Below are 25,009 nucleotides of genomic sequence, written 5' to 3'. Positions count from 1 at the left end.
GTGGGTGGCACAATCAGTGCTGCAGGCCCACTAGTAGCATTCGTCATCACCGGCCCTGGCACACCTGTGCACTTTACTAGGGACTTCGTGGTGATACAAATATGCCAAACATGGATATCCAATCATGATAACAATTTACATAGGAAGCACTTACACTCTGGCACTGGTCAGCAGCGGCAGAGTGTCCAAAGCATCTAAACCAGCAAAAACGAAATCCAGCACAGCATCAAAAATACAGGAGGCAGAGGCAAAAAGATAGGGGTAATCACGCCAAAGATGCCAGGTCTAACAGTCATCCTGTCAATCTTTTTACACACCACAAACCTACTTTATTTTGCATTGGCTCTGTTATAATTACCAATTTAGAATATACTTTATTATGGTACGGAACGCCTACAGAGGTCCACATAATCTACAACAACAGGTAACACAATAATACATTGTTCATATATCGTTGATATATCTATTCATGATTAAAAGAATATACCCTCTCTAATCCATTTCCTCCATCATACATGTATAAAAATAATGTTCTACATAAAATGCCACATGCAAAATGCCGGCTGCAAGAAACAGATAATAAATATAAGACTCTTCTAAAAAAAGACAGCAAATTACAAAGCTACATGAAGCAGGACATTTCAGATCACTGCACATTAATATCATGTTATGTTCAATCTATTCCAAGTGCCTGAAAAAAACCATAATGCTTATAAAATGCATATTGTAACTCTTCATATTCAAACCATTATCAAAAAAAGACATGCAAAATGAAAAATACAAGAAGAATTTAGAGCACTCAATAAATCTTTAAAATAACAACACATGTATAACACTTTGGAAAATCAAACTATCACAAAAGAATAAATAGTAATTATATGCCTAATAAATAATCAACATTTCAAAAAGAATTTAGATCCCGTTGCAAACCATTACATTCGGTGTGGGGGGGGAGGGGGGGATAAAATGAATGAGCAGGCCCACAAACGGGGTGAATATTACATTTAATAAACATAGGTCAAAAAAAATGACATCTAGCATTTTGCAACACCAGGCACAAAAACAAGACATGATTGAGATCCTGAATGCAACACAACTTACAATTCACAACTTCTGTCTTTTTTAAGGATTTTATCCCAAGTGCCTTTAATTACTCATAAAGGCAACCAGTACTATCTCAACAAGAGGATCAACTTCTGATCCCATGGGGTAAGTTCCAAATTAGATAAGGCTGTGGTTTGTTCCCCAGAGTGCTCTCGCACATCACCTGATTGAGCGATTTAGACAGACTTAAGGCAATATCTCTGGCTGAGCTAATATTGGACACGGACCCATTTATGAGCATTTTCAAAGCAGACTTTAGCATGAAGGGGCAATTTTCAAACTAAGCCCAAACACTTCATTAGCGTGCTCAAAGGACCTTAAAAAAAGACCATTCTTTAAACCTCAGTACAGCTGCCAAGGAGGAAATATATGAGGAAAATAAACCAAATTCCAGGGGTATAACATGAGGAGCAGCCAAAGAATTTAAAATACAAATTTGACGCAAAATTTGAACTTCTGCCACTTCAAGGAAATGCCAGTAACTCAAATCCAGCGTCCCAATGGCATGACAGTCAACTTAATTTCCACTAATGGTTCCAGGTCTCAAGAAAGGATCAGGGTTGAAAGTGGCGACCACCGTTTTATTCTTCACTTCAATGTCTGTAAGTTTGAGACTACTTTATCATTTCGGACTCTTCAAAAACATTAATCCAATATATGTTCTTATATTTAAAACTGTAGACAAACCTTCTTAATGACGGCAATAGGAAGTCCCAGATCATACAATAACATTACATTTTTTGTTAAAATTACTGATTGGCCATCTTCTGAACGGTGCACAGACAAAATATCGACTCCAAAATATCAAATGGACAAAATATCGAGTTAAAAATATCGATAATAATAAAATATCGATAACAAAAATATCGTTGGTCAAAATATCAATTAAAATAATGATAAAAAAATATCGAGTACAAAAATATCGACAAAATATATATAAATAGTCAAAGTAAAAAATTTCAATAATATGTAGAAAAAAGGTTAAAAAAATAATAAAGTTTTATTAATAGTAATATAAATTGTAGTTAATGTTTAGGAGCGGGATGTTGGGTTAATAGGGGATGAGGGTGGGCAGTAATTTCATAATAATTAATTAATTAATTAATATATGTTGGTAAATATTTCTAATTAATAATTAATTGGTAATTAATTAATATTAATTAGTTAATTAATTAATATAATTTTGTACATATTTATAATTAGTAATTAATTGGTAATTAAATAATATTAATTAGTTAATTACATTAATTAGAGTAATTTATGTATTTATATAATTTTTAGTTATTATTAATTAATATTTTGGGAAAAAATAATATTAATTATTACATTAAAATAATTACAGCTAAAGTGATAATATATTTACTTTATTGTTATTGGTAATTAATAATTAATTGGTAATTAAATAATATTAATTAATTTTGGGTAAAGGAGTATTTTTAGGGTTCAGGGTCAGTTTTCAGTTTTTGGGTAAAGGGGTATTTTTAGGGTTCAGGGTCAGTTTTCAGTTTTTGGGTAAAGGGGTATTTTTAGGGTTCAGGGTCAGTTTTCAGTTTTTGGGTAAAGGAGTATTTTTAGGGTTCAGGGTCAGTTTTCAGTTTTTGGGTAAAGGGGTATTTTTAGGGTTCAGGGTCAGTTTTCAGTTTTTGGGTAAAGGGGTATTTTTAGGGTTCAGGGTCAGTTTTCAGTTTTTGGGTAAAGGGGAATTTTTAGGGTTCAGGGTCAGTTTTCAGTTTTTGGGTAAAGGGGAATTTTTAGGGTTCAGGGTCAGTTTTCAGTTTTTGGGTAAAGGGGTATTTTTAGGGTTCAGGGTCAGTTTTCAGTTTTTGGGTAAAGGGGTATTTTTAGGGTTCAGGGTCAGTTTGGGGTTTTTGGGTAAAGGGGTATTTTTAGGGTTCAGGGTCAGTTTGGGGTTTTTGGGTAAAGGGGTATTTTTAGGGTTCAGGGTCAGTTTTCAGTATCTTATTTAATTATAGTATGTTACTATATATATATGTTTTAACAAATAAGATTGTACATTTTTTTTTATTATTTTCATTTATTATTAAATTATTAAGTATTATGTAAGTATTTTAAGTATATTTTAGTAATTAAATTTTAATATTAATTTATTTTAACACTGTTTTTAATAAAGTCGATATTTTTTACAACTATATTATTGTAAACGATATTTTGTACTCGATATTTTTGTACTTACCTGTTTGTAGATACAAACTCGATATTTTGACTGTCGATATATTGTCCACGATATTTTTGCAAGTCAATATTTTGTCCCTCGATAATATTTCAGTGATCCCTTCTGAACATACAGTTTCATTAAATATTGCAAATATCCTATCATTGTTAGTTTACAAATTAACCTTCATTGGACCAGATGGTTTAGCAAAAGTATAGGGTTTCCGGTTCTCATCTTTTAGATGAAATTCAATCTTAGGGCCTTATTTTTTTTAGCACTGCTTGCTGAGGAAAGAGCCCCTCATCCCAGTAGCCATTGTGCCACCCCACAGAGAATAATTCATGTGAAAGATGTCAAAAAGCTCCTCAAGAAAACCCCAGTTATTATACCCGGGTGCAGTCGGCAGCAGCTAAGGTGGCTCTGAATAGATCAAGGAGCTCGTCCACAACTATGGCACTGAGGGATCTCCATTGGATGCCAATAACAGAGCGGATAAACTTCAAGTCATTATGTATCACTATCCCTGCAGGATAAATTCAACTGGTATGAGCCTTCCAGACACTGACGGTCGGCCAACACAGGCTTGATAACGGTTCCCAGATTTAAACCATCCAGAATGGGGGGTAGGGCCTTTAGTGTAGCAGCTGCACAACTATGGAATGGGTTGCCACAGAATCTTAGGTTAGCCGATTCCATTATGGATTTTAGAAAGGGTTTGAAAACCCTATTGTTTCCTAGAAGTTAGTTGTTGTAGGGGAAGATCACTAGTACAATTGGTTTATTAATCATCCATTACATCCTTTTATTAAGCAACAGAGAATAGTTGGTGTTCCCACACAAGCTAGTCGGTAACTGACATAGAATCGACAAAGCATGGAACATTAACATGGTACAGGATCTACATAGAACATATCTCTTAAAGAGAAAGGCGCAAACAAGCAATATGTGAATACAACATATCCTCTTCCCTTCACTCTGTAATAAAATTACTAGAAAGATGAGCTAAACAAGGAAAAGAAGTAAGGGAGAAACAAAGGAAGTAAAAGAGGAGAAAAGAACAATAAACTAAAAAAAAACCTATATGCACACTGGATACAAAATAACACATTATAAATATCAAACCCCTTCACAAAGATTCCTTTTTCCCACTAGCCAATCATCGCCATATATTGTAGGGGAAGATCACTAGTACAAATAGTTTATTAATCATCCATAATATCATTTTATTAAGCAACAGAGAATAGTTGGTGTTCCCACACAAGCTAGTGGGTAACTGACATAGAATCTACAAAGCATGGAACATTAACATGGTACAGGATCTACATAGAACATATCACTTAAAGTGAAAGGCACAAACAAGCAATATGTGAATACAACATTAGTCAATCTGTTATCATCACTTGAGCCGCAGGTACAGTTGTTCCGTGTTTGTCTGAGCACCAGGATGCCCGTAGGGCGATAGTAGCGCTGTACAAAAACATATTACATTACATATGAAAAATCACAAAAAGTAACAAAAAACATGTTAGCAATGTTATAACTTCCAATTGAAGATGAAGATTTCCACTGAAATGTTGAGCAAGGGAGCAAACTCCCACTGACATAGGGGGAAACAAGAGCAAATCAAGAAAGCCAGGAAGCTGAATTCAGGAGAAGTTTTAATGATTAGAAGTAAAAATCAGGGACAAAATCAGTATCAAGTGATTGAAGAAAGCAATGAAAAATAAGGCAGCAGGTGCATTGCAAAGCATCCATCACTTGGAAATACTTCCCTATAGATGATTCAAACATGAACTGACATCAAATCAAAAGGCAAATTTATCTTGGAATAGGAATCTCAGCTAGCATCATATGGATAGACCACCATCTTGGAAAGGGCTGTTCAAAAACTTGCCCTCACCAATATAAAAGAGGTCCCATGCTTACCATTGTTTGTCCAGCATTGAATTCCATAGTACTTAGTCGCCTTTTCTTCCTATGTGGAACGCTGCTCTGTAAGTATGTGACAGAATGATTCTGTAGGGGAGACTGGCCATGGCAACCAGTACATGCTTCCCAACAGCGTAGGGAACACACTTTCTCTCTTGAACTTGTGTAATGTTTAGTGACCTCAAGGCACTGTACTTGGCACCGATGTAGCACATTCACTAAATCATTTTTTCGAGTGTAATTAAGACCAGTGGACTGAAAACAGCTACCCGTGAGCAAGCCTCAGGTGGAGGTGAAACGCTTCGGGCGTTTTTGGTTGCAATAAAGACACTTTAAATTCAACAACGACCCGTGTGAGTGCACCTATAACCGCTAATTGCAGATTAGCCCAGCTTTAATATATATATCAAAGACAGTACTGACTTCCTTTACCAATTGGGACAATGTGTTTGGTCTGATGAATATCTTCTCATAACATTGGATATATCTACCTTATACACCAGTATAGTGCATACAGATGGTTTACGCGCTATGAAGTTCTATTTGGACAAACGCCCTGTTGAATTATTGGAGCACAGTCTAATGCTAATGCATATGACAGAGAAATGTTTAAATAACAATACTTTCCTGTTTAACAATGATGTGTTTCGTCAAACAAGGGGTGTCGCCATGGGGTCGTGTTTCTCCCCCAGCTACGCGGGGCTCCACGTAGGCTGGTGGGAGGAACACGTACTCAGGGTGGAACACAAGGAAATGTGGTCCAATAATGTACTAAAATACTGGAGATATATTGATGATATTTTCATCATTTGGAGAGGGACTGAGGAATTGGCAAGGCAGTTTGTTGATAACATTATTGTAAATCACTTAAATCTCCATTTCACATCACACATTAGCCACATCACAGCTAGTTTTTTGGATGTGGAAATTGACATCATAGGAAATGAGATTGTCACTAGTCTATTCAGGAAGGAAACTTCCGGCAACTCAATCCTGCACGCGTCAAGCTTTCACCCTAATCACACCATCAGGAGCATCCCCTATGGGGAGTTCTTACACATCCACAGAGCTTGTAGTTGCCCTTTGTTAAGCAACAGATGCCAACAAGAAGCTAGGGCACGTCTGATTTGCTGTGGATATAAAACAGCTTTGCTAGATTCGGCTATGAGGAGAGCAAATCAACTAGTGAGATCAGATTTATTGCAGCCTGATAGAGACAACCATGTCCATGCCACACAGTCAGGTGACACCAATACTGCAAGACTTATCACAGGATACAGCCGCCAATCCAAACAAATCACCAGAATCATTATACAGCAATGGCCCATTATTCTATCAGATCAGGTACTTAGAGACATCATGCCTGTGTCACCAACTGTGACATTCAGGCGGGCATACACCATGCGTGATGATTTAGTTAAAACCAGCCCTGAGACCATTAAGGCCAACAAATGGTTGTCCCCACGCAGGGGTTTCTTTTGTTGCAGCTCATGCAGAGCTTGTAAATTTGGTGTAAATACAAGAACATACACAACCCCCTTTGAAGTCAACCCCGTCCCCCTACGCGACCATTTTACTTGCCGCACCGAATTAGCAGTATACGTTCTCACCTGCAGCTGCAATCTGCAGTATGTAGGTAGCACCAAACTACCGGTGCATCTACGAATATTGCAGCACCTCCGTGCAATTCTACACGCAGATCAAAGTTATCGGTGGCCCGACATTTTCAAATGATACACAATAAAAATCTATCACATTTGAAATATTATGTCATTGATGCTGTAGTCACCAACAAGAGAGGAGGTAATTATGAGAAAAAACTGAGGCAACTTGAGTCCCGATATATAGTTCTGCTTAACAGCAAGAGCCCGGGGGGCTTAAATATGGGGGAAGACTTACACAATTTTATGTGAAGAGCTCCCTGCTATTTGGTCTGCCATTTAGCCACATGAATATAGGTACTAAAATACAGACCTTATTACGTTCAGAGAAGAGATTCTATGTCCATCTGCCTATATATTCCTATGTGATGATACTTACAAACCCACAGTCATTATTATGATCTTTAACAAATGAAAAAAATATTTTCGACACTTTATATGGTCACAACACTAATGCACTTTTTCAATATTTATTTATTGATCCTCGAATTAGCACTTTCATATTTTTCACGCACCTTGATGAATGCAACACAATTGACACTATTCATGTCAGGAGATTTTAGTCGCCCATCGTTTAGCAGACATTACTGAGACCTAGTATATTTAAACAGCACAATGATGAATTTGTATGTTGGCTTTGTCACACTTTCAGTTAGTCCTTGCGGATCCCAGTAGTTCATGTTTTAAGACTAAATGAATTCAACCCTTCAGTTTCTATTTATGGATAATGAATACTATGTATGTAGATGCTAGCATACATAGCGTATTTGTACAAATGATAACTATGGCATTGTCCGTTGTTCATGACATCAAATTAATTGGTCAGTTATATCTCTCATTTTGGCATAAAATGAATGGGTTGTTGGTTCTTCATTCTGAATAAGAACACAGGTATCTTATTTCTACCGATAGAACTGTTATAACTTGTCAACATTTCTATGTGCACAAATAGCAAGAATTAATTGTGGCATAATGCATACTTTAACAAAAGATCGACTAATCACAGAACAGTATCACTATAATTCGTCTATTTAAAGAGTTTATATGTTTCCTAAATTGATGTTCAGTGTTTGATGTGTTACAGTAACATTACATGCCTTAAGATGGCGCCCATGTTTTCGACCAAACAACGTTACAAATGAACTAGGAGTCCAGTTTCTTTGTCAATGACCTGCTTGACGCGAAACTCAATCAACATGGTTGTATATATTGTGTTATTTCATTCTGTCATTTGTCAGTGAGCAAGGGCACGGGCGTGCCCGAAACGCGTCTGATGACAGCTTTTCAACCACACGATGAATTGAAATAAATATTTGGATACCTTACCTCGCCTGAGCGTGCTGATTCCTGGTCTGTGTGCCTTTCTGTGCAGCTAAGCACCGGTGTAGACGGGCTGGATACACATATATATAAATATATATATATATATATATATATATAATATATATATATATATATGTATATATATATATTCACTGAAAAAACCATAGGTTTCACACCAGTTATAGAAATTTCCACGTTATTGTCAGTTGGACTCACTATAACTCGCGCGCCCACAATCCACTGCTGATGATGTCACATATTACATCATTCATGACATGGTCAGTGACATCACTGATGACATCACTGATGACATCTCAAATTACAACACTGATGACATCACTGATGACATCATCCATGTGATAATACGATGCACCTCCTCACACTCTAATCTAACCTTTTATACACCCAGTGTTAAATACAAACTACTATTCCTGAAATTATTGACACACCAATACTAGTAACTACATACGCACTCACTGATTCCTAGGTCTACACACACATCCACTCATTCACCCATACAATCACTCATACATACAGACACTCATCAATACAACACTATCATATCTACTCATACACCTATACAGACACTTACATGCTGACACTCATCCACAAAGTTACTCAAACACCTAGTCAGTTATGCAAAGAATCAGTCACACTCCCATTTCCTCAACTACAAACTTATACACACTAAACCTTACTTATTCAAACATATACTAACACATACTTACTCTCTTTTACAATCACTAATACAAGTACACATTGATCCATACAGTCACTTACGCAATCACAGGCTCTGATGTTTAGTCATTTATATATGCCAACTCTCACATGCACTGTGTTTTATATATGTATTTACATGGACATGTAGCACTGAGATATCCATTCACTCAGCAACACACCCATGCACACAGTCAACCCCCCAAACAGCTGTTTCTATATGCAGTCTTGAACCCATATACCTAGTGAATCAACTGGTCACACATCTATGCACAGAGTCACACACCTCACAGCCACCCACACACATACTCACCCTCACATTCAAATATTTAGACAACCAATCAATAACCCATATAGCCACTAATATAGCTACCGATCAACACATGCAGCAGCTTACACAACAACAGACATAATGATGTACACATTCAGACAGTTTAGTCACTAACCAATGCATTCAGTAAGACACATTTATTCACTCACTCATACAGTCAGTCACGCACCTACTAAATCCTTCATCCAGACACTCATACATACACTCATTCTTCAATATGTTAGACACATTTTAACAACTGTTTTTTTTAGTGAATTTCAAAGGTTTTTTAAATGCAAATTCCTAGCTATGACGAGTGTGAAATTTATGTTTTTTTCAGTGAATTTCAAAGGTTTTTTAAATGCTAATTCCTAGCTATAATGAGTGTGAAACCTATGGTTTTTTCAGTAAATTTCAAAGGTTTTTTTAAAAGCTAATTCCTAACTATAACGATTGTGAAACCTATGGTTTTTTTAGTGAATTTCAAAGGTTTTTTTAAAAGCTAATTCCTAACTATAACGTTTGTGAAACCTGTGGTTTTTTCAGTGAATTTCATAGTTTTTTTAAAAGCTAATTCATTTGTATATCGACTTTGTGACCTACGATTATTTTTTTCTTAGCTGTTTTTTACAACAATTAATTATATATATATATTTTTAAAAACATTTGTTAATTGTATATATTTTTTTTTTACATTTTTTTCCCGGTGCGCTCAGGGTGCGCGCACCGGTAAGCTCTCCCGAGAGCGCACCGACAGCGCTATTTCTGCGTTCGTAAAAAAAAAATATGTATGAAAAGTAAATAATAATGGAAGACATTTAGTACCATACTTATAAAAGCAGTATTTTTGATTTACGAAATGAAAATGATTTTGCATTTCCGTAAAGCTATCGAAACGTCACTTAGGCGCGCAGCGTAAGCGCCCCCGGAAGCGCCTACGTTCGCGCCACGTAAGCGTCTTTGGAAGCGCCTACGTTCTCGCCGCATAAGCGCCCCCGGAAGCGCTTCGGTGCGCGCAGCGTAAGCGCATCAAGTCATGTGACCTTAAAATAACTCTTTTCATTGGTTGCTAACAGTTTTTTTTTACAAAGAATGAAATCCCCAACCATTTCCTTCACTTCTTCTTTCACTTTTGTGACTGCAAGACCTGTCTTTCTGTTGTCGGATCTTTGTTGGATTAATATCTTGGATTACCATGGCTGCCAGACCATCCAGCAGTGAAGATGACTCAAATGAATTTCTTGATGAAGAGGTTCCTCAGCGGAAAATAAAAGAACCCTTCATATGGAAGTTTTTTTCCATTCCAAATGACCAGAAAAAAGTAAATGCTCCAAAGGTGGAGTGCAGGATTTGTCACACTGTCCTATCATGGAGTGACCCCACCAAGAAATATTCTTTTGGAAACTCCACTATGATTCGCCATGTCAAGAGGAGGCACCCCCAGAACTTTGCCCGGGAGAGTGTCAGGGCTCTGGCACGAGAGGTTCCCAGTGATGGGGCCTCTACTTCAACCGGAGGAGCAACTACTTCAGTGAGGGGGTGATCGCAAGAGCGGATTCCTAACATTCAGCCTGCTTTTAATAAAGGCGTTATTAAATGCAGAGACTGTAATTAGCTACTTTGCTATGGGGAACAAAGTGTTCTGCTCATGGTTCTAGCATTGGAGAACCATCGCTGCCGTTCCAAGCCCTAAATTTGTTTTTGTTTTTTTGCTCCTGTTGAGCAGTTTCCCATTCCCTGTTTTTGTTTTTGTTCTAAAAAAGGAAAAAAGAAGAAAAAAAGTTCTTTTCAGAACTACCTCCAATTCTCATCAAAGAGCTGAGGGGCATATTATCAAGCCAGTGCGCTAAAATTATCGCCGCTTTATCGGCCGAAAACGGCCGATAAAGCGGCGATAATGGGCTTGATAATATGCTCTATGGAATTCCAATCGAAGCACATGTTAGATGTGAAGACATCTAACATGGGCTTCGATTGGAATTCCACAGAGCATATTATCAAGCCCATTATCGCCGCTTTATCGGCCGTTTTCGACCGATAAAGCGGCGATAATTTTAGCGCACAGGCTTGATAATATGCCCCTGTGTTCTTAAAAAACATGAAAAAGAGTAAGTGAAGTGGAGTGCATTGATAAAGGAGAGAAACATGAGTAAGAAAGCACAGAAAGGGACAAGAGGAGAAGGGAACTGAAGTAGGGGGACTGAAAGAAGGTGAGTGTGGGGAAGGAGAGTGAGGAGATGGAGAGTGAACATGGGGAATGTGGATATGCGAAGAAAATGTAGTAAAGGAACGGGGGTGTGGAAGGGTATGAAAAGAGCAGTGATGTTTTGGAAAGAGTGGAGATACAAACTAGATAAAGACAAGTAAGTGTGAGACCAGGTAAGTAAGGCAGTGAAGAAACAGAGAAAGTGAAAGAAACAATAGGAGTAGAAGACTGAAGACCTCATTTTTGCACCTGCCTCATAGCAGGCGTAACACTGACACAGGTCCTTTAACATGGGCCTGGCCCCATGTGAAAGGATGCATTGCTGGAGTTGTGTCACTTTTGTGACACACTCCAGCAATGCATCACTTTTGCGCTTACAGATACGTCTGAAATACGGACGTATCTGTAAGTACTTGCGACATAATGCGTCATATATTAAATATGACGCATGTGTAGAAGACTGAAGGCCTCATTTATGAGGCCATGCGTCCCTTTTACGCCACCGGTGTGTCACTTTTTGTGACGCACCAGTGCTGTAAAAAATGCACCTTGTTCAGTCATATTTACAAAGTCACGCATCTAGGTAGATGCGTCACTTTGTAAACTCCTGCGCCATATTATACCTACGTCAGGTGTAATGTATGCAAAAGGGGTGTATTGACGCAAGAAAGGGTCATAGAGGTGACGCAGTGAAATCTATGAGATTTCACTGCATCACTTTTAGGACGCTGTTGTGTCAAAATCTTGCACCTGTCTCACAGCAGGCGTAAGACTGATGCAGGTCCTTTAACAAGGCCTGGCCCCATGTGAAAGGATGCATTGCTGGAGTTGTGTCACTTTTGTGACACACTCCAGCAATGCATCACTTTTGCGCTTACAGATACGTCTGAAATACGGACGTATCTGTAAGTACTTGCGACATAATGCGTCATATATTAAATATGACGCATGAGTAGAAGACTGAAGGCCTCATTTATGAGCACATGCGTCACTTTTACGCCACCGGTGTGTCACTTTTTGTGACACACCAGTGCTGTAAAAAATGCACCTTGTTCAGTCATATTTACAAAGTCAAGCATCTCGGTAGATGGGTCACTTTGTAAACCCCTCCGCCACATTATACCTACGTCAGGTGTAATGTATGCAAAAGGGGTGTATTGACGCAAGAAAGGGTCGTAGAGGTGACGCAGTGAAATCTATGAGATTTCACTGCATCACTTTTAGGACGCCGTTGTGTCAAAATCTTGCACCTGTCTCACAGCAGGCGTAAGACTGATGCAGGCCATTTCACATGGGACTTGCCCCATGTGAAAGGATGCATTGCTGGAGTTGTGTCACTTTTGTGACACACTCCAGAAATGCATCACTTTTGCGCTTACAGATACGTCTGAAATACTGACGTATCTGTAAGTACTTGCGACATAATGCGTCATATATTAAATATGACGCATGAGTAGAAGACTGAAGGCCTCATTTATGAGGCCATGCATGCGTCACTTTTACGCCACCAGTAAATCACTTTTTGTGACGCACCAGTGCTGTAAAAAATGCACCTTGTTCAGTCATATTTACAAAGTGACACATCTAGGTAGATGCATCACTTTGTAAACCCCTGCGCCACATTATACCTACGTCAAGTGTAATGTATGCAAAAGGGGTGCATTGACTCAAGAAAGGGTCATAGAGGTGACGCAGTGAAATCTATGAGATTTCACTGCGTCACTTTTAGGACGCCATTGTATCAAAATCTGGCACCTGTCTCACAGCAGGCGTAAGACTGATGAAGGCTCTTTCACATGGGACTTGCCCCATGTGAAAGGATGCATTGCTGGAGTTGTGTCACTTTTGTGACACACTCCAGCAATGCATCACTTTTGCGCTTACAGATACGTCTGAAATACGGACGTATCTGTAAGTACTTGCGACATAATGCGTCATATATTAAATATGACGCATGAGTAGAAGACTGAAGGCCTCATTTATGAGCACATGCGTCACTTTTACGCCACCGGTGTGTCACTTTTTGTGACGCACCAGTGCTGTAAAAAATGCACCTTGTTCAGTCATATTTACAAAGTCAAGCATCTAGGTAGATGGGTCACTTTGTAAACCCCTACGCCACATTATACCTATGTCAGGTGTAATGTATGCAAAAGGGGTGTATTGACGCAAGAAAGGGTCGTAGAGGTGACGCAGTGAAATCTATGAGATTTCACTGAATCACTTTTAGGACGCCGTTGTGTCAAAATCTTGCACCTGTCTCACAGCAGGCGTAAGACTGATGCAGGCCCTTTCACATGGGACTTGCCCCATGTGAAAGGATGCATTGCTGGAGTTGTGTCACTTTTGTGACACACTCCAGCAATGCATCACGTTTGCGCTTACAGATACGTCTGAAATACTGACGTATCTGTAAGTACTTGCGACATAATGCGTCATATATTAAATATGACGCATGAGTAGAAGACTGAAGGCCTCATTTATGAGGACATGCGTCACTTTTACGTCACCGGTATGTCACTTTTTGTGACGCACCAGTGCTGTAAAAAATGCACCTTGTTCAGTCATATTTACAAAGTCACGCATCTAGGTAGATGCGTCACTTTGTAAACCCCTGCGCCACATTATACCTACGTCAGGTGTAATGTATGCAAAAGGGGTGTATTGGCGCAAGAAAGGGTCGTAGAGGTGACGCAGTGAAATCTATGAGATTTCACTGCATCACTTTTAGGACGCTGTTGTGTCAAAATCTTGCACCTGTCTCACAGCAGGCGTAAGACTGATGCAGGTCCTTTAACAAGGCCTGGCCCCATGTGAAAGGATGCATTGCTGGAGTTGTGTCACTTTTGTGACACACTCCAGCAATGCATCACTTTTGCGCTTACAGATACGTCTGAAATACGGACGTATCTGTAAGTACTTGCGACATAATGCGTCATATATTAAATATGACGCATGAGTAGAAGACTGAAGGCCTCATTTATGAGCACATGCGTCACTTTTACGCCACCGGTGTATCACTTTTTGTGACGCACCAGTGCTGTAAAAAATGCACCTTGTTCAGTCATATTTACAAAGTCAAGCATCTAGGTAGATGGGTCCCTTTGTAAACCCCTGCGCCACATTATACCTACCTCAGGTGTAATGTATGCAAAAGGGGTGTATTGACGCAAGAAAGGGTCGTAGAGGTGACGCAGTGAAATCTATGAGATTTCACTGCATCACTTTTAGGAGGCCGTTGTGTCAAAATCTTGCACCTGTCTCACAGCAGGCGTAAGACTGATGCAGGCCCTTTCACATGGGACTTGCCCCATGTGAAAGGATGCATTGCTGGAGTTGTGTCACTTTTGTGACACACTCCAGCAATGCATCACTTTTGCGCTTACAGATACGTCTGAAATACGGACGTATCTGTAAGTACTTGCGACATAATGCGTCATATATTAAATATGACGCATGAGTAGAAGACTGAAGGCCTCATTTATGAGGCCATGCGTCACTTTTACGCCACCGGTGTGTCACTTTTTGTGACGCACCAGTGCTGTAAAAAATGCACCTTGTTCAGTCATATTTACAAAGTCACGCATCTAGGTAGATGTGTCACTTTGTAAACCCCTGCGCCACATTATACCTACGTCAGGTGTAATGTATGCAAAAGGGGTGTATTGACGCAAGAAAGGGTCATAGAGGTGACGCAGTGAAATCTATGAGATTTCACTGCATCACTTTTAGGACGCTGTTGTGTCAAAATCTTGCACCTGTCTCACAGCAGGCGTAAGACTGATGCAGGTCCTTTAACAAGGCCTGGCCCCATGTGAAAGGATGCATTGCTGGAGTTGTGTCACTTTTGTGACACACTCCAGCAATGCATCACGTTTGCGCTTACAGATACGTCTGAAATACTGACGTATCTGTAAGTACTTGCGACATAATGCGTCATATATTAAATATGACACATGAGTAGAAGACTGAAGGCCTCATTTATGAGGCCATGCGTCACTTTTACGCCACCAGTAAATCACTTTTTGTGACGCACCAATGCTGTAAAAAAAGCACCTTGTTCAGTCATATTTACAAAGTGACACATCTAGGTAGATGCGTCACTTTGTAAACCCCTGCGCCACATTATACCTACGTCAGGTGTAATGTATGCAAAAGGGGTGCATTGACGCAAGAAAGGGTCGTAGAGGTGACGCAGTGAAATCTATGAGATTTCACTGCGTCACTTTTAGGACGCCATTGTATCAAAATCTTGCACCTGTCTCACAGCAGGCGTAAGTCTGATGAAGGCCGTTTCACATGGGACTTGCCCCATGTGAAAGGATCCATTGCTGGAGTTGTGTCACTTTTGTGACACACTCCAGCAATGCATCACGTTTGCGCTTACAGATACGTCTGAAATACTGACGAATCTGTAAGTACTTGCGACATAATGCGTCATATATTAAATATGACACATGAGTAGAAGACTGAAGGCCTCATTTATGAGACCATGCATCACTTTTACACCACCGGTGTGTCACTTTTTGTGACGCACCAGTGCTGTAAAAATTGCTCATTGTTCAGTCATATTTACAAAGTGACGCATCTAGGTAGATACGTCACTTTGTAAACTCCTGCGCCACATTATACCTACGTCAGGTGTAATGTATGCAAAAGGGGTGTATTGACGCAAGAAAGGGTCGTAGAGGTGACACAGTGAAATCTATGAGATTTGACTGCGTCACTTTTAGGACGCCGTTGTGTCAAAATCTTACGCCTGTCTCACAGCAGGCGTAAGACTGATGCAGGCCCTTTCACATGGGACTTGCCCCATGTGAAAGGATGCATTGCTGGAGTTGTGTAACTTTTGTGACAGACTCCAGCAATGCATCACTTTTGTGCTTACAGATGTGTCTGAAAAACTGATGTATATGTAAGTACTTGCGACATAATGCGTCATATATTAAATATGACGCATGAGTAGAAGACTGAAGGCCTCATTTATGAGGCCATGCATCACTTTTACGCCACCGGTGTATCAGTTTTTTGTGACGCACCAGTGCTGTACAAAATGCACCTTGTTCAGTCATATTTACAAAGTGACGCATCTAGGTAGATGCGTCACTTTGTAAATCCCTGCGCCACATTATACCTACGTCAGGTGTAATGTATGCAAAAGGGGTGCATTGACGCAAGAAAGGGTCGTAGAGGTGACGCAGTGAAATCTATGAGATTTCCCTGCTTCACTTTTGGGACGCCGTTGTGTCAAAATCCTGCACCTGTCTCACAGCAGACGTAAGACTGATGCAGGCCCTTTCACATGGAACTTGCCCCATGTGAAAGGATGCATTGCTGGAGTTGTGTCACTTTTGTGACACACTTCAGCAATGCATCACTTTTGCGCTTACAGATACGTCTGAAATACTGACGTATCTGTAAGTACTTGCAACATAATGCGTCATATATTAAATATGATGCATGAGTAGAAGACTGAAGGCCTCATTTATGAGGCCATGCGACACTTTTATGCCACCGGTGTATCACTTTTTGTGACGCACCAGTGCTGTACAAAATGCACCTTGTTCAGTCATATTTACAAAGTGACGCATCTAGGTAGATGCGTCACTTTGTAAAACCCCTGCGCCACATTATACCTACGTCAGGTGTAATGTATGCAAAAGGGGTGCATTGAAGCAAGAAAGGGTCGTAGAGGTGACGCAGTTAAATCTATGAGATTTCACTGTCACTTTTAGGACGCCAGTGTGTCAAAATCTTGCGCCTGTCTCACAGCAGGCGTAAGACTGATGCAGGCCCATTCACATAGAACTTGCCCCATGTGAAAGGATGCATTGCTGGAGTTGTGTCACTTTTGTGAAACACTCCAGCAATGCATCACTTTTGCGCTTACAGATACGTCTGAAATACTGACGTATCTGTAAGTACTTGCGACATAATGCGTCATATATTAAATATGACGCATGAGTAGAAGACTGAAGGCGTCATTAATGAGGCCATGTGTCACTTTTATGCCACCGGTGTATAACTTTTTGTGACGCACCAGTGCTGTACAAAATGCACCTTGTTCAGTCATATTTACAAAGTGACGCATCTAGGTAAATGCGTCACTTTGTAAACCCCTGCGCCACATTATACCTACGTCAGTTGTAATGTATGCAGAAGGGGTGCATTGACGCAAGAAAGGGTCGTAGAGTTGATGCAGTGAAATCTATGAGATTTCATTGCGTCACCTTTAGGACGCCGTTGTGTCAAAATCTTGCGCCTGTCTCACAGCAGGCGTAAGACTGATGCAGGCCCTTTCACATGGGACTTGCCCCATGTGAAAGGATGCATTGCTGGAGTTGTGTCACTTTTGTGACACCCTCCAGCAATGCATCACGTTTGCGCTTACAGATACGTCTGAAATACTGACGTATCGGTAAGTACTTGCGACATAATGCGTCATATATTAAATATGACGCATGAGTAGAAGACTGAAGGCGTCATTTATGAGGCCATGCGTCACTTTTACGCCACCGGTGTATCACTTTTTGTGACGCACCAGTGCTGTACAAAATGCACCTTGTTCAGTCATATTTACAAAGTGACGCATCTAGGTAAATGCGTCACTTTGTAAACCCCTGCGCCACATTATACCTACGTCAGTTGTAATGTATGCAGAAGGGGCGCATTGACGCAAAAAATGGGTCGTAGAGTTGATGCAGTGAAATCTATGAGATTTCACTGCGTCACCTTTAGGACGCCGTTGTGTCAAAATCTTGCGCCTGTCTCACAGCAGGCGTAAGACTGATGCAGGCCCTTTCACATGGGACTTGCCCCATGTGAAAGGATGCATTGCTGGAGTTGTGTCGCTTTTGTGACACACTCCAGCAATGCATCATTTTGCGCTTACAGATACGTCTGAACTACTGACGTATCTATAAGTACTTGCGACATAATGCGTCATAAATTAAATATGACACATGAGTAGAAGACTGAAGGCCTCATTTATGAGGCCATGCGTCACATTTACGCCACCGGTGTATCACTTTTTGTGACGCACCAGTGCTGTACAAAATGCACCTTGTTCAGTCATATTTACAAAGTGACGCATCTAGGTAGATGCGTCACTTTGTAAACCCCTGCGCCACATTATACCTACGTCAGATGTAATGTATGCAAAAGGGGTGTATTGACGCAAAAAAGGGTCGTAGAGGTGACGCAGTGAAATCTATGAGATTTCACTGCGTCACTTTTAGGACGCCGTTGTGTAAAAATCTTACGCCTGTCTCACAGCAGGCGTAAGACTGATGCAGGCCCTTTCACATAGGACTTGCCCCATGTGAAAGGATGCATTGCTGGAGTTGTGTCACTTTTGTGACACACTCCAGCAATGCATCACTTTTGCGCTTACAGATACGTCTGAAATACTGACGTGTCTGTAAGTACATGCGACATAATGCGTCATATATTAAATATGACGCATGAGTAGAAGACTGAAGGCCTCATTTATGAGGCCATGCATCAGTTTTACGCCACCGGTGTATCAGTTTTTTGTGACGCACCAGTGCTGTACAAAATGCACCTTGTTCAGTCATATTTACAAAGTGACGCATCTAGGTAGATGCGTCACTTTGTAAATCCCTGCGCCACATTATACCTACGTCAGGTGTAATGTATGCAAAAGGGGGGCATTGACGCAAGAAAGGGTCGTAGAGGTGACGCAGTGAAATCTATGAGATTTCCCTGCGTCACTTTTGGGACGCCGTTGTGTCAAAATCCTGCACCTGTCTCACAGCGGGCGTAAGACTGATGCAGGTCCTTTCACATGGAACTTGCCCCATGTGAAAGGATGCATTGCTGGAGTTGTGTCACTTTTGTGACACACTTCAGCAATGCATCACTTTTGCGCTTACAGATACGTCTGAAGTACTGACGTATCTGTAAGTACTTGCGACATAATGCGTCATATATTAAATATGATGCATGAGTAGAAGACTGAAGGCCTCATTTATGAGGCCATGCGTCACTTTTATGCCACCGGTGTATCACTTTTTGTGACGCACCAGTGCTGTACAAAATGCACCTTGTTCAGTCATATTTACAAAGTGACGCATCTAGGTAGATGCGTCACTTTGTAAACCCCTGCGCCACATTATACCTACGTCAGGTGTAATGTATGCAAAAGGGGTGCATTGAAGCAAGAAAGGGTCGTAGAGGTGACGCAGTTAAATCTATGAGATTTCACTGTCACTTTTAGGACGCCGGTGTGTCAAAATCTTGCGCCTGTCTCACAGCAGGCTTAAGACTGATGCAGGCCCATTCACATAGAACTTGCCCCATGTGAAAGGAGGCATTGCTGGAGTTGTGTCACTTTTGTGAAACACTCCAGCAATGCATCACTTTTGCGCTTACAGATACGTCTGAAATACTGACGTATCTGTAAGTACTTGCGACATAATGCGTCATATATTAAATATGACGCATGAGTAGAAGACTGAAGGCGTCATTTATGAGGCCATGCGTCACTTTTACGCCACCGGTGTATAACTTTTTGTGACGCACCAGTGCTGTACAAAATGCACCTTGTTCAGTCATATTTACAAAGTGACGCATCTAGGTAGATGCGTCACTTTGTAAACCCCTGCGCCACATTATACCTACGTCAGGTGTAATGTATGCAAAAGGGGTGCATTGAAGCAAGAAAGGGTAGTAGAGGTGACGCAGTTAAATCTATGAGATTTCACTGTCACTTTTAGGACGCCGGTGTGTCAAAATCTTGCGCCTGTCTCACAGCAGGCGTAAGACTGATGCAGGCCCATTCACATAGAACTTGCCCCATGTGAAAGGATGCATTGCTGGAGTTGTGTCACTTTTGTGAAACACTCCAGCAATGCATCATTTTGCGCTTACAGATACGTCTGAAATACTGACGTATCTATAAGTACTTGCGACATAATGCGTCATAAATTAAATATGACACATGAGTAGAAGACTGAAGGCCTCATTTATGAGGCCATGCGTCACATTTACGCCACCGGTGTATCACTTTTTGTGACGCACCAGTGCTGTACAAAATGCACCTTGTTCAGTCATATTTACAAAGTGACGCATCTAGGTAGATGCGTCACTTTGTAAACCCCTGCGCCACATTATACCTACGTCAGATGTAATGTATGCAAAAGGGGTGTATTGACGCAAAAAAGGGTCGTAGAGGTGACGCAGTGAAATCTATGAGATTTCACTGCGTCACTTTTAGGACGCCGTTGTGTAAAAATCTTACGCCTGTCTCACAGCAGGCGTAAGACTGATGCAGGCCCTTTCACATAGGACTTGCCCCATGTGAAAGGATGCATTGCTGGAGTTGTGTCACTTTTGTGACACACTCCAGCAATGCATCACTTTTGCGCTTACAGATACGTCTGAAATACTGACGTATCTGTAAGTACATGCGACATAATGCGTCATATTTTAAATATGACGCATGAGTAGAAGACTGAAGGCCTCATTTATGAGGCCATGCGTCACTTTTACGCCACCGGTGTGTCACTTTTCGTGATGCGTAAGACTGATGCAGGCCCTTTCACATAGGACTTGCCCCATGTGAAAGGATGCATTGCTGGAGTTGTGTAACTTTTGTGACAGACTCCAGCAATGCATCACTTTTGTGCTTACAGATGTGTCTGAAAAACTGACGTATATGTAAGTACTTGCGACATAATGCGTCATATATTAAATATGACGCATGAGTAGAAGACTGAAGGCCTCATTTATGAGGCCATGCATCAGTTTTACGCCACCGGTGTATCAGTTTTTTGTGACGCACCAGTGCTGTACAAAATGCACCTTGTTCAGTCATATTTACAAAGTGACGCATCTAGGTAGATGCGTCACTTTGTAAATCCCTGCGCCACATTATACCTACGTCAGGTGTAATGTATGCAAAAGGGGGGCATTGACGCAAGAAAGGGTCGTAGAGGTGACGCAGTGAAATCTATGAGATTTCCCTGCGTCACTTTTGGGACGCCGTTGTGTCAAAATCCTGCACCTGTCTCACAGCGGGCGTAAGACTGATGCAGGTCCTTTCACATGGAACTTGCCCCATGTGAAAAGATGCATTGCTGGAGTTGTGTCACTTTTGTGACACACTTCAGCAATGCATCACTTTTGCGCTTACAGATACGTCTGAAGTACTGACGTATCTGTAAGTACTTGCGACATAATGCGTCATATATTAAATATGATGTATGAGTAGAAGACTGAAGGCCTCATTTATGAGGCCATGCGTCACTTTTATGCCACCGGTGTATCACTTTTTGTGACGCACCAGTGCTGTACAAAATGCACCTTGTTCAGTCATATTTACAAAGTGACGCATCTAGGTAGATGCGTCACTTTGTAAACCCCTGCGCCACATTATACCTACGTCAGGTGTAATGTATGCAAAAGGGGTGCATTGAAGCAAGAAAGGGTCGTAGAGGTGACGCAGTTAAATCTATGAGATTTCACTGTCACTTTTAGGACGCCGTTGTGTCAAAATCTTGCGCCTGTCTCACAGCAGGCGTAAGACTGATGCAGGCCCTTTCACATAGAACTTGCCCCATGTGAAAGGATGCATTGCTGGAGTTGTGTCACTTTTGTGACACACTCCAGCAATGCATCACTTTTGCGCTTACAGATACGTCTTAAATACTGACGTATCTATAAGTACTTGCGACATAATGCGTCATAAATTAAATATGACACATGAGTAGAAGACTGAAGGCCTCATTTATGAGGCCATGCGTCCCTTTTACGCCACCGGTGTGTCACTTTTTGTGACGTACCAGTGCTGTAAAAAATGCACCTTGTTCAGTCATATTTACAAAGAGACGCATCTAGGTAGATGCGTCACTTTGTAAACCCCTGCGCCACATTATACTTACGTCAGATGTAATGTATGCAAAAGGGGTGTATTGACGCAAAAAAGGGTCGTAAAGGTGAGGCAGTGAAATCTATGAGATTTCACTGGGTCACTTTTAGGACACCAATGTGTCAAAATCTTGCGCCTGTCTCACAGCAGGTGTAAGACTGATGCAGGGCCTTTCACATGGGACTTGCCCCATTTGAAAGGATGCATTGCTGGAGTTGTGTCACTTTTGTGACACACTCCAGCAATGCATCACTTTTGCGCTTACAGATACGTCTGAAATACTGACGTATCTGTAAGTACATGCGACATAATGCGTCATAAATTAAATATGTCATATGAGTAGAAGACTGAAGGCCTCATTTATGAGGCCATGCGTCACTTTTACGCCACCGGTGTGTCACTTTTCGTGATGCACCAGTGCTGTAAAAAATGCACCTTGTTCAGTCATATTTACAAAGTGACGCATCTAGGTTGATGCGTCACTTTGTAAACCCCTGCGCCACATTATACCTACGTCAGGTATATTGTATTCAAAAGGGGTGTATTGACGCAAGAAAATACGTAGTGGTGACGCAGTGAAATCTATGAGATTTCACTGCCTCAGTTTTAGGACGCCGTTGTGTCAAAATCTTGCGCCTGTCTCACAGCAGGCGTAAGACTGATGCAGGCCCTTTCACATGGGACTTGCCCCATGTGAAAGGATGCATTGCTGGAGTTGTGTCACTTTTGTGACACACTCCAGCAATGCATCACTTTTGCGCTTACAGATACGTCTTAAATACTGACGTATCTGTAAGTACTTGCGACATAATGCGTCATAAATTAAATATGTCATATGAGTAGAAGACTGAAGGCCTCATTTATGAGGCCATGCGTCACTTTTACGCCACCGGTGTGTCACTTTTCGTGATGCACCAGTGCTGTAAAAAATGCACCTTGTTCAGTCATATTTACGAGGTGACGCAGTGAAATCTAAGGGTTGCCCCATGGTGGGAATGCACTTACGGGTAGGAATCAATGCCACCGCAAGGGCGCGAGCCGCGAACAAAGTCCTTTTCCTGCCAGACGCGTTTCTGGCCAATACGCTGCCCAAATGAGGCAGCTGTGGACCCGCAGTTTGTACGCGGTAGTGCAAACCTGCGACCGGGCCGCCCGCTAACAAATGAAAGAAAGGGTCCCAGAAAGCATTGCTTCAGGTATTACACCTGCGTATAATTACTGTGGGTATTTACTGGTGTTTGCCGCTTGCCGTCATGTCACATGGTCTGCCACTGAAGAGGGCGTTGGCCCGAAACGCGTCTGGCAGGAAAAGGACTTTGTTTGCGGCTCGCGCCCTTGCGGTGGCATTAATTCCTACCCGTAAGTGCATTCCCACCATGGGGCAACCCTTTCTTCCATTTGTTAGCGGCCGGCCCGGTCGCGGGTTTGCACTACCGCGTACAAACTGCGGGTCCACAGCTGCCTCATTTGGGCAGCGTATTGTGGTACGGGAGGTGCCTTTTACTTGCGGGGTGCTTGCGGGGACATTGGCAATCCTTTCAATACTTTTTTACATGTGAATGGCGGCGGCGACCCACTTGGGTTCTACTTATAAACTACCAGTCCCAGAAAGCATTGCTTCAGGTGTTACACCTGCGTATACTTGCTGTGGGTATTTACTGGTGTTTGCCGCTTGCCGTCATGTCACATGGTCTGCCACTGAAGAGGGCGTTGGCCCGAAATGCGTTTGGCAGTAAAAGGACTTTGTTCGCAGCTCGCGCCCTTGCGGTGGCATTAATTCCTACCCGTAAGTGCATTCCCACCATTGGGCAACCCTTTCTTCCATTTGTTAGCGGCCGGCCCGGTCGCGGGTTTGCACTACCGCGTACAAACTGCGGGTCCACAGCTGCCTCATTTGGGCAGCGTATTGTGGTACGGGAGGTGCCTTTTACTTGCGGGGTGCTTGCGGGGACATTGGCAATCCTTTTAATACTTTTTTACATGTGAATGGCGGCGGCGACCCACTTGGGTTCTACTTATAAAATACCAGTCCCAGAAAGCATTGCTTCAGGTGTTACACCTCCGTATAATTGCTGGGGGTATTTACTGGTGTTTGCCGCTTGCCGTCATGTCACATGGTCTGCCACTGAAGAGGGCGTTGGCCCGAAACGCGTCTGGCAGGAAAAGGACTTTGTTCGCGGCTCGCGGCCTTGCGGTGGCATTAATTCCTACCCGTAAGTGCATTCCCACCATGGGGCAACCCTTTCTTCCATTTGTTAGCGGCCGGCCCGGTCGCGGGTTTGCACTACTGCGTACAAACTGCGGGTCCACAGCTGCCTCATTTGGGTAGCGTATTGTGGTACGGGAGGTGCCTTTTACTTGCGGGGTGCTTGCGGGGACATTGGCAATCCTTTTAATACTTTTTTACATGTGAATGGCGGCGGCGACCCACTTGGGTTCTACTTATAAACTACCAGTCCCAGAAAGCATTGCTTCAGGTGTTACACCTGCGTATAATTGCTGTGGGTATTTACTGGTGTTTGCCGCTTGCCGTCATGTCACATGGTCTGCCACTGAAGTGGGCGTTGGCCGGAAACGCGTCTGGCAGGAAAAGGACTTTGTTCGCGGCTCGCGCCCTTGCGGTGGCATTAATTCCTACCGGTAAGTGCATTCCCACCATGGGGCAACCCTTTCTTCCATTTGTTAGCGGCCGGCC

Source organism: Lissotriton vulgaris, chromosome 5 (genome assembly GCF_964263255.1).
Source record: "Lissotriton vulgaris chromosome 5, aLisVul1.2, whole genome shotgun sequence".
NCBI lineage: Eukaryota > Metazoa > Chordata > Amphibia > Caudata > Salamandridae > Lissotriton > Lissotriton vulgaris.
Note: the sequence above shows the minus strand (reverse complement) of the source record.